This window comes from Dermacentor andersoni, chromosome 2, assembly GCF_023375885.2.
Source record: "Dermacentor andersoni chromosome 2, qqDerAnde1_hic_scaffold, whole genome shotgun sequence".
NCBI classification, from domain to species: domain Eukaryota; kingdom Metazoa; phylum Arthropoda; class Arachnida; order Ixodida; family Ixodidae; genus Dermacentor; species Dermacentor andersoni.
This window is the reverse complement of record NC_092815.1, coordinates 210,817,643-210,828,988: the sequence shown is the minus strand read 5'-3', so window position 1 is coordinate 210,828,988 and position 11,346 is coordinate 210,817,643. Positions and strand designations below refer to the sequence as shown.

General features: G+C 44.9%; 1 long non-coding RNA gene across 1 annotated transcript; it reads left to right on the top strand.

Moving 5' to 3' along the window:
* The first annotated feature begins 1,907 nt into the window (after window positions 1-1,907).
* On the top strand, window positions 1,908-9,377 carry LOC126540173 (uncharacterized). Its single transcript, XR_011892901.1, has 3 exons — window positions 1,908-2,600; window positions 3,700-3,792; window positions 9,130-9,377. It is a non-coding gene; the product is annotated as an uncharacterized lncRNA (long non-coding RNA).
* Window positions 9,378-11,346: the final 1,969 nt, after the last annotated feature.

The following is an 11,346-nucleotide window of genomic DNA, read 5'->3' as shown; positions in this document are numbered from 1 at the left end:
AACTTGAGCCTTCTCACCCACCACAATGCTTTGCTCAAGCGGCATCTGCAGAACGAGCCGTGCAAAACGCTCATGGCTTCGCGTCCGCGTCAATTTACGAAGCTGGCTGTACAACAAGAAACTATTAAGTTTGTAGTTGTATAGTAAAGGAAAGTTCTACTGGCTTACAAACAGCTGCCAGAACGGAGTGCTCAAAAAGAAAGGGAGAATAATATGAGAAAGTATAGAGAACCAACGTACAACTTGCGATGCATACATACGTATTTACAACACCGACTAACAGCGCTATTTACTCAAATATTTCCCCTCCCAAATTGGAGACGGTATTATTGCATACATGAATAGGACATTAAGCCAATCATTGTAGATATAACGAGATTCCAGAAATTGGCGGGGCATCTGCAGACCCATCTTTGTTCACGGAACAGTGGCGAGGCATTTTTGAAGTGTGCGCGCAATTGCCCGCCTGCCAAGTACGTTCGCGATATCTTGGCATATGCAGACCTGCGCGAGACTCGCCCGTCTCCCATCGCGAGATGGGTGAGACAGGTGCACATGCTGAATACGGGAAAGAAATACCTTGTAGAATGAAATTGAATTTTGTCCTAACACCAGAGCTCTGGATTGCAGGTTACAGTGTGCACGGGGGCGTTCTGCCAGATTTTAAAGCGAAGCTTTCTATGCCTCCTCCCTCACCCTTTCCAATTCTGTTGCTGCTGCTGTCACTGCCTTGCCAGCCGCGTCGGTGGGTGGTTTGAGAGCGTGCATAATGAACATGAGAGGGACGCGGGGAAGGCGTGTGCGAGTCGTTTTAGCGAGAACTTCGTGGGCATCGCTACAACACTCTTTGGGCCTCTTTGGCCGTCACAATGCCCACTGAAACACCCTGGCCATCGACACAATGCCCTCTGAAAGACTAACTGCGCGTTAGCCACCTCCCCCCCCCCCCCCCCCCCTCCGCAAAATTAGTGCAAAAGGTGCAGAGCTTACTTTTGTACTCACATGCAACAGCGCAGAGGAGAGATAGTATGGTACTAAGGGGAGACAAGAGAATGCTTAAAGCCAACACCCAGACTAAATGCCATCACAGTTCCCACACTTTGCCATGAAATTGTTGTTGTCATTCAATAGCCTTTACCACAGCTGCACCCTCGCCGAGCAAACGGGTTCGGCGATTGTATAGGCGCAGCTATTGAATGGGGACAATAGTAAATTGCTCTGCTAGCGGTAGTTTGAGGGCGACAGTAGTTGGGTTGAAAATGACTTGTCTACCGCATGCACAAAATTCCTCGGTTGTGAATATATCTTGCTCATTACCCGTCAAACTGCTGTTCTAAGCAACTGTAGTAAGACAAAGACCGACATCAGATTATAACAACGACAACTCACGGTGCTGTCCACCAAAGGGGAGTCGTTATATTTGTTCTTCCGTTTGAGTTTTCATCGGCCCCACTCGCTCACCCGCTCTTAAAAAAAAAAAGAAAAAAAAAAGAGAACTGGATTCGCTTCGGTTGCACATTCACGACACCACGCAAAGAAATACTTTTCGTACTTGGAAACTTGAGGTTTTCGGGTAATTCTGTGCATGTGAAATTTCGTGGTATCGCCTATACGTTTAGAAAGCTATTATGCAAGTACTTCTACATCTGTCGTTCGTCCAAGCTATTTAAAATTTGCGTGAGCAAACCAGTTAAGAAATATGAGCATTGTAAACTTTTTAAAAAGGCCAATTAAAGCTTTTTTTCTCTCTTTCTCTTTCTCTGTGCATAAAAGAAAAGACAGACTCGCAAGTACCTCTGCATCCTATGTGATCAGGAAGGGCCACGTCTCTTTACAAATGAACGTCCAAGCAAAAAAAAAATATATATATAGAAAATTAATTCACTTACATACACTTACCAGCCCACCTTTGCCATTCCATTTCATTTGATATCAGCCAATGTTTTTGCGAATAAATTTCCATTGAACCTACCCGTAAACACAGGAAATGGCTTAGAGGTAGCGTAAAATAAATAGCTTGGAAAGTAATATACACACGTAGTTTTAAAAAAATATTTGTATTTATGCCTTGAAAACGAAACCGAAATTGAAATAACTTCCCCCGACGGGTGTCGCTGCTATCGCCGCTACGTCATTTCCTGCGTCTCGCGGCGGGCCGGCGGGTGCATGTGTGTTTGGTGTGTTCTCCGTGACATTCTTGAAGTTGTGAGTAATTCGATTGTTTTTTGCTGCGTTTAGATTGTACTACCTCGTTGTTTTCGTGTACTTTTGCGCTCATCGACGTGAAGTGAGCGTCCGGAGTGAAGGCGACGCGATTATGCGTGAGAAAGAAAGGCAGCAGCGGCCTACGACATCGGTGTTTCTTTGTGACAGTGTGTTTACTATGCCTACGACGGCCGTCATTCGTGGCGAAAGAGAAAACATCTTCCATTCGGCCTGAACAGTGATGAAGTGGACGTTTTGTGTTTCGGCGGAATGCATCGTCAACATGGTCCATCCACTACGCAAACCAAACGGCGTGCCCAGAGTACGCATCGTGACAGCGCTCCACCTTCAAACCGAGGGCCTTTTGCAAGGCGCATGGACTGCTCATATAAAAGGTACGTACGTAGTCACGTTCAGCGTCGCGTTTTTATGGTGCGTCATTGTGGTAGTAATTTTCGCGTAATTTCTTTAAACGGCAGCACAAGGTGGGTTGGATGCGAGTGTAGTATCTGTACTCCAGGCATAGCCGACGGGCACCGAATGTGAAAGAACGTTTCATTGTTCACGTGTCCTCAACTAGAGTTGTAGAGAATTAAGTACTGCTACGCGTCAGTATTCGGCGCAGGCAGGTAAATAATACTTTGGTTTGACTAATTCGTTCATTCTGTTACAAAAGATGGGCGCAGACTTATACCGGTGTCACAGGGCCACTTTCGATCACGATCGAGCCCATTCTGGATGCAAATTTTCGACCGCGATTGGCTCCCGTCCGCAGATTGTGCAACGAAGCCAAACGCGCCCAGAAATTCAATTCCAGTCAGGATCGATCGCGGGCAAAAGTGTGCAGTGTGAAAACCGTATTAAATGTCGCTTATTTACTTGCACTCATTTGTTTTTTTGTTTTTTGTCGGAGGTCACGTGATAGGTAATGGCGCAAGTAGCTTGCAGTGCTCGTGCTTTCATGACTAGAACTAATGCAAAACAAAAGAACCACGACCACCCCGGCTATGTACTAATCCTTCGTTTTAAGTTGTGCTCGTTTGTTCTAGAAGCTCTCATGCTGTTGCGGATGAACGCGTGGTTGCGCTATTTGTTTATAAATTTATCTTCTTGTCTAAAAAAAGTACACCGAGCCTAATCAATTTTTTTCTCGTCCTTGAATTCGTGTCTTGGTTTCACGCAGGCATGCTTATTACTACTACTATTTATGTTTTCTTGTTGTGTGACTGAGCCCTGCCTGAGGCGTCCTGTCAGTGGTCAAAAGTATTTCTGAAATGAATTGCACTCAACGCCCTACGATTATTGTACGTTTCACTACCTTATTTTAATGTCTAGTTATAAAGCGTATGATTATTGTAACTATTCTTGGCCTTTATATATGTATGTATTAAGCTGGTAAATGCTTAATTGTATTTGCAGCTTTGAGAGGTTCTTTTATTGAGTGGTCAATCTCGAGTGGCATTAATGGTGGGTTGTTTTCTTGTGCTCATGCAGTTACAGTCAACATGAAGCAATTGCATGGGAACCGACTGGCTGTCTTGGGCCTACACATTGCTGAAAAGACTGTGAAGACATCTGAGCTGACAGGTATAATTTTTTCATCACAATTGGCCGACATATTTTTTCCACCATAGGATGAAGACCTCTCCCAGTGAGTTCCAATTACCTCTGTCTTGCGCTAGCGGATTCGAAGTGAAGCCTGCAAATTTTCTGACTTCATCATAGTCTGCTTCTCTACCGTCCTTGACTACCCTTCTCTTCTTTTGCCTTCCATTCTGTAACTTGAATGGTTGAAGAAGGCACTTGGGCTAGTTGGTGTTTATGGCAGACTTGAGACATCAATAACTAGCGTGACAAAGACAACATCAAGAAGCACATAAGACAGAACTCTAGACTTCAACTGAAATTTTTGCTACACAGAAACATGGAATGCACAGAATGTCGACAGACAGAAACAACATAGGAGCTATCGGAACAAATTGATGAACAGGTTAATTTCACTTGCGAACATTCTTGGTAAGAGCCAGAGATGAGTGCTTACACACCTATTTCCCGCTTTTTTGATGCAAAGTGGTTCGTATATTTCCCTATGTACCTGATTCTGGAGCCGCCTGAGCACACGATTGCTTTGAAACTGCTCGGTGCATGAGCACATATGGCGATGATTGGCCATGTGGCCACCAGCCACTAAGGTACTGAAAGTTTCCCTATGTTTCCTCAAGCCAAACAGGTTGGTGTTTAAACGACCGCAGTTGTCAGTGGCTGGTGGCCATCCGGCCAATCATTGCTGTAGGTGCTCATGCACTGAGCAGTTTCAAAGCACTCATCTGCCCAGACGGCTCTAGAGGCAGGTCTACATGAAAATATTCGAAGCACTTTGCATAAAAAGCGGGTGATAGGTGTGTAAGCACCCCTTCTCTGGCTCTCACCAAAAAGAGTGTTCGTATCTCGAAATGAACCTATCCATCAATTTGCTCCGATATCTCCTTTGTCAGACAGGGAAAGGGAAATATGAATGTTGCTTCCATCCGTCGAGGTCGCATCCCCTGAATCCTATGTTTCTGTGTAGCCAAAATTTCAGTTGAAGCCTAGAGCTCTGTCCTGTGTGCTTCTAGCTGTCGTCCATTGTCTTTTTCGCACTAGTTAATGATGTCTCAAGTCTGCACTACATGGCCTGACCAGCTCCCTTCTTTACTCTTTATGTCAGCTAGGATATCAGCTCCTTCGTCTGCTTTCTGAACCACGCTGCTCTCTTCCTGTTTCTGCTGCCATCAGGATGGGAGTGGACATGACAAATGAAACTGAGTGTCATTTAGACAGAGGACCAGTGAGATTTCCTGTGCTTTACCTTTTGTTGTTGTACATAAAAGTTGAAATTGCACCAACACATCTTTTTCCACCTTGTGATTTTCCCATAGCTGTGACAAATGAATATATAGGGTTTAAGAAACTAGAAATGCAGTTTGCCTAAGAAAAAGAATACTTTTGCACTTAAAGGTAACGTGTATGATGCTCTAACTCCTTTGATGCATGTGCCTTGAGAGGTGTTGATGTTGTTCATTTCTTTCAGTAAGCTTTACTTGATGGGTCGGTCTTTGTATAAAGAAATAAGTTCTGAAGAAACCATAATACCTGACAGGCAGAATTGTTCAGGTTGAGTGCCAAGTTTTCTTTCATGACATTTTTTTCAGGCTGTACTAGTTGACCCATGATGTTCAACAGTGCGGGCTTGTACAAAGGACGTTGAAAGCGGCGAGAAATGGAGACAAATGCTATCGCCTCTTTCTCCATCCTTTGTCGAGTTCACATTGTCGAAAGTCCTCGACCAATACCAACTAGCCCGTTTGCGTACCTGTACTAGTTGAGCCATTTCTACTATGGTACTGTAAACCGAATGTGCTAAATTCAAAAGTGGTGCCTTTTCTATCTTTGTACAAGTAAGTGTTTCATATAATAGTTTAAGGCATTATGGTTGATGTCATGTTTTGACACCACCATAACCTCATAAAATATCTTCATGCATGCGAAAGGTGCCTCTTGTACAAGTTGCATGCTGGCCTGATATGGAGTACAAACCTGGCAGGAGGTAGAGCACATGCTGTATTGTAAGCAAGATGCACGATTGCATTTACTTGGCAGTTATCGCAATGTTTTCTGATATTTACCTGCAGGAACATTAGTTATCTCAGCTGCTAAAGACACTGGTAAAGATACATCACTAGACACTGGGAGCAGAAAGAAAATCTGATTTTGCAGTACCATTGAAGTCATGCAACATTATGTCTAACTAAACTGGCAGGGATGCTAGCTGTTAAAAAGAAAGGACTGATTTCAAGAAAATCACGCATTCCTAAATGTGTAAGTGAAATGCTCTATGCTTATAAGCTACAAAAGATTTCCAGGATAAGCAGGCTAGTTACACTGGCCATTTGCTGATTCAATAAGGTTCACTGAAGCTTGTTTTAAAATTCACAGTGTCTTTATACAGGGTGATGATTTTAGGTTTCGTGGAATTTTTAAATATAACCTGTTGCATATAGCATAATTCTAGTCCTTGAGCAGGAATATTCAAACAGGCAGACATATCTTGCACGAGAAATCGAAACACATGTTCAATTAATTACTTCGTGGCACATATAAACAAAGAAAGTGGCTTAACCGAGGGGCCGATGCTTATTAATCTTATCCTAAGAAGCCAGCAAACACTAACACCAAGGACAACTTAGGGTAAATTACTTGTGATTAATAAATGAAATAATGGTGGGGAACGTGGTGGGGAACGAACCAGGTGGGGAATGAACCCACGTCTTCGCATTACGCATGCGATGCTTTACCAATTGAACTACTGCAGGCGCCTTTTCCCCATCCACTTTCTTCGGTATTTATGTTTCCTAGTGGAACTCTGGGAGTATTTACCAGTGCCACCACATATATGAGGCACATATTGTAATTTACGAATCATAGCCAGTGAGATTACAAGATGCATCCACTTGGAAATCAAGAGTGATGCCAGTTTGGAGATATGCACCATCAAACTTGCCGTAAAAATGCACTGTTGTTCCACTTACTTTCTTAACAAAATGTGCTTGTATGCACTGATGCACAAAAGTAACTGGAACACCCTTGTGTAGTGTTCTTTATCAGGGAAATATTCCTAAACTGGTGTCATCCAGGAAGTTCAAGTGCACACGTCTTCCAAGCTCACTGGCTACAATTCGTAAATTGCAATATGCACAGTAAAATAATTAGTTACCAAGTCAATAGTGAAATTTTTAATTAATTGAACATGTGTTTCGATTTCTCATGCTAGTGATTTCTACCTCTTCAAATAATATAGCTCAAGGACAAGAATTATGCCATCTGCCACAGGAAATTTTTAAAAATTCCATAATACTTAAAAATGATCACCCTGTACAATGCTACTACAGTGCTAAACAGCCAGCAGCCTAATCATCACATTTAAGAATGTCGTAACAACACTGACAAGTGCACTAAAGTTTCTGCGTTTCACAGATGAGATGTTGGCCATTAGAATGTTTGATCTTAGTGTAACTCACAATCAGATAAGCAGCAAGATCAAGTAAAAGCAGATGACAAACTTAATACATGAAAGGCTTTAACTGTGCTTTGATTAAAATAGCTAAACTTCTGTTAAGCATGATGCATTCACTGTGTTGTTCCAGTTCAAAGCATCGAAATTATCAAATGCTAAAGAGTTCTTGCTCGGAAGATCTTTAGTGAAAACCTCTGTAATAAAAATACCAGCAGGATTATGTGCTTGCTTAGTGGAGATGTCTAAGATGATGTTAAAAGGTGTAGGTAGGGCTTCTAGTAGAGATGCCAAATATTTCTTGGAGAGGGGTTCTTACCAGCCACTGTGTAGGTCATAGATTAAGAAAAAAATAAAGGTCAGCTTAGTGATGCTTAGTGTAGTGATGCTTGCATTGTTTGTGATAGTGAGTATAGTGATGCTTGCATTGTTTGCCTGGGAAACCTAAAGAACAGCATCGTTAGTGCCTCTGGTTGTTAAAGGAGCAAGCTTCTGTGAAAATGCTGATTTCTACTCTTATTAACAATGTATAATTCTGAGGAGGCAGGCGAAACAACAATGCCATGTGTTATATTAACCGATGAATGTAAGGTCATTGTTTTGGCACGTAAACCCTGCGAATTTGTTTTTGCCTTGTGGCCACCACCTCCTGTGAAATAATGGTTGGCATTTAAACTGTTGGTTTTGGGAACAAGGCATTAATGTCAAAGTACCTCTTGATGGTTACAGTGCAATGCATAGCGAAGCATATGGCTGCACATTATTTTCAATGTAACTTGCTTGCAGGGAAAAGTTGCAGTGAGATGATGTGGCTTCTCATTGTAAACTTATTGCATAAGAAAGGATTGATATATTTGTAAGCAATTTATTGGGCTCAACACGAGCATCTTTATTTGTGCACATTCTAAGTTGTAGTTTTGGGTCAGATGTCACACACGAAAACAAACTGCCCAGTGTTATTGCTGTAATATGAGGGCGGTTAAGGAAGTAATGCCTCCAAACACACTACTTTGCCAGTAGTACTGCAAACATTTTGGCTCTTTATCATTAATGCACTGATGTTTAAGCTATAGAATGTCACTTGCCTCATCTTCCTATCCCTTCGCGTTCCAAAGTAATCGATGAATGCATGGCATCCAGTGGTGATGTCCGCTTGAAACAGCGGGCTGTAATTGAATTTCTCACTGCTGAAGGTTCTACGCCCTTCAACATTCATTACCGTCTGAAAGCAGTTTACGGTGATGCCTGTGTTGAAGTCAGCATTGTGTGGAGGTGGGCAAGGCCGTCCATTTCGGTGCTGATCCTGGAGATTTGATGCGGCAGGATTTTGGTCTTTCACAGTCCTTGCCCACCTCTGCACAGTGCTGACGTCAACACAGGAATCCCCGTAAACTGCAGTCAGATGGCGATGAATGTTGATATGCGCACAACCTTCCGCAGTCAGAAATTCAATTACAGCCTGCTGTTTCAACTTGACGTCACCACTGGATGCCATGAATTGCTCGATTACTCTGGAATGAGAAGAGATAGGAATGTGAGGCGACATTCGATAGCATAAACATAAGTGCATCAATGATAAAGAGTTCAAAATGTTTGCAGTAATATCGGCAAAGTAGTGGGCTTGGAGGCAATAATTTCTGAATTGCCCTCATATAATTGTGTAACCTGTCTCTCCTACATTCATGATGTGGCAGAATAAATGCCTTATTCTTTCGAAATAACGATTTCTTGGAAGTAAGCACTATGTGTGCTTGTTTTCTTTATCCTGGTTTTCATGTGATCTTGAAATATTAAAGTGAATGTTGCAGGGAAGCGCTGCTTGTCATGTTTCGTGTACTTTTCCTGACATTAAATTGCAACAAATCATTTTGCAGGTAGAAAACAAGCAGATGGCTACAGCGATCAAGGAAGAAATGGTTTCATCTATGATGGCTCGCCTTAGGACATTGGAATGGAGCTACACAAAGGCATCACCAGCCTCGCCTGTGCCCTGGAACATTGGTTTGAATAAGACTGTTCTTCAGTGTAGAACGACCACAAGACTTGTCACCACATACAAGGCATAGTGCAAGCTCTAAATATTGTACAGGTGGCTAGAATAAATGACCCTCCATGCAGTCACTCTTCCTGTATCTGTGGTAAATGGGACCATTTCACGCAGAACACTCACATGTGATTGTGTATTCTCTCAAAGTTGCTATGCCATGCGTTTGGAAACACATTACCTATTGTATGCACACCGTACATAAGATTTCTGTGTGCTAGCCTGACTTTAGACTTACGAAACATACAATGAAGTGCATGTGTACCCGCTTCAACATGCCGTACTTCAACACCCTTTTAGCAAGGGCTCTTATATTGCTTATTACACCCGATAGGTGAAGGGGTAATATATCCCTGATCACACCCTTACACCCCATGGGTCGAAGGGTAATATTTTGTTCAAAACACCCTCAAGGGATAGGGTGTTATTGGAATATAGAATAACCATCATAAGGGTGTAATTGCCTATAAAACCCACCTTATTCTAGGGTGCTAGGGGGTTAGTTATAGACACTCAAAAAAACCCTTAGGGGTGTAAATTATTTTACAGTGTATACTTCGTATTGTGTCGCTGGACCCACCGCTCAACTAACACGACACAAGCCACCGGAAGTTGGCAGCACTGGTGGCCGCAGGCTGCGTAATTCACGCACCACAGGATGCTGCTCAACTAAGGATGGCCGATAGAACGACCTGCAACGAAAAGGAATGTACGATCATTGGCGTCGCTTTAGCCGGCTGACATGGAACCTCCGCGAAACGCTTGTTTACCTACAGCGAGAGATAGCGCGTTTCTGGCACCAAACAGCTTGCTTCATTTGAGCTCTGATATACAGTAGGAGAATGGTATTAGTAAAGAGCAGACAGACAGACAGACAAGAAACTTTAACTGGTCCTAAGGGACTACGTTGTCGTAGTCGCGGGCCGCGCCTGCGCCGGGGGCGGAAGACCGTGATCTTCAGCCCTGTCGCAGGCCCTTCGGACAGCCCGAAGCTGGACTTGAAGGTCGTTGCTCTTGACGGCTTCATCCCAGTCTTCTTGCCGGTTTAAAGGCGAGTGGCGCAACGCAGAACATTGCCACAGCATGTGGTTCAAGGTCGACCGTTCCTCGCCGCAGTCTGGGCAGCGGGGAACCACACCCGGAGTGTAGTGGCTCAGCCTTGAGGGAGACGGAAAGGAGCCCGTCAGCAGCATTCTCAGCACCGAGGCCTGGGGTCTGCCCAGCTTCGGGTGAGGAGCCGGATACTGTCTGCGTCCCAGCTGGTAATGAGTAGTGATCTCGTGGAAAGTAAGCAGCGGGTCCGTGGTTCGGTCGATCCCCTGCGAAGCCGGGCCCCTCGGACTGGCGCGGCTGATGAGACCTCGCGCCTGGTCGTTGGGCCAGCTCATTAGGGTTGATCGAGCCGGGGGAGACGTTCCGGCCCGTGTGAGCCGAGAACCAAGTGATGACATGACGGGCCGTGCCAGTCTTGTGGCCGTGCCGTGTCAGCACCGCCGCAGCCTCGACCGAGACCGAACCGGCGAGAAAGGCCATCACCGCCGACCTGGAGTCCGTTGTTACGTTTCGCCTACAACGCGCGGTAATGCCGGCGCGGATGCAACGGACGCCGGGGCTTTGTTCAAAACGACGGACATTTTGGCCTGTTCGACGCCGCCGCAACGCCTACCCGCCAAGCGTGTCCAGGCGTGTTTCAGTGCCACGTGTCTTCGTGTGTGCGTGTGTGTGTGTGTGCCCTCGCTTGTCAAAGCGCGGCAGCCGGGGAGCGGAGTTCCCCGAATGAGGAGCCTGGACGTCTCTCGGCTCAACTGTTCGCGCCGTCGTGTGGGTGAGGGTTGGCGATGCGTCACTACACTCGGTTCAGCAGGTCTCTCGGCCCGACAGTTCGCGCCGTCGTGGGCTCATGCTCCGCCGTCCCGTGACCTTCATCCCGTGACCTTCCCTCCTTCCCTTTTGGACCGCGACGCCGAGAGTATAAGAGCAGCTGCCCCCGGACGCCAGGGGAGAGGCTCCGATTTGTACTGTTGAGTTACGTGCTCTCCCGTCTCTC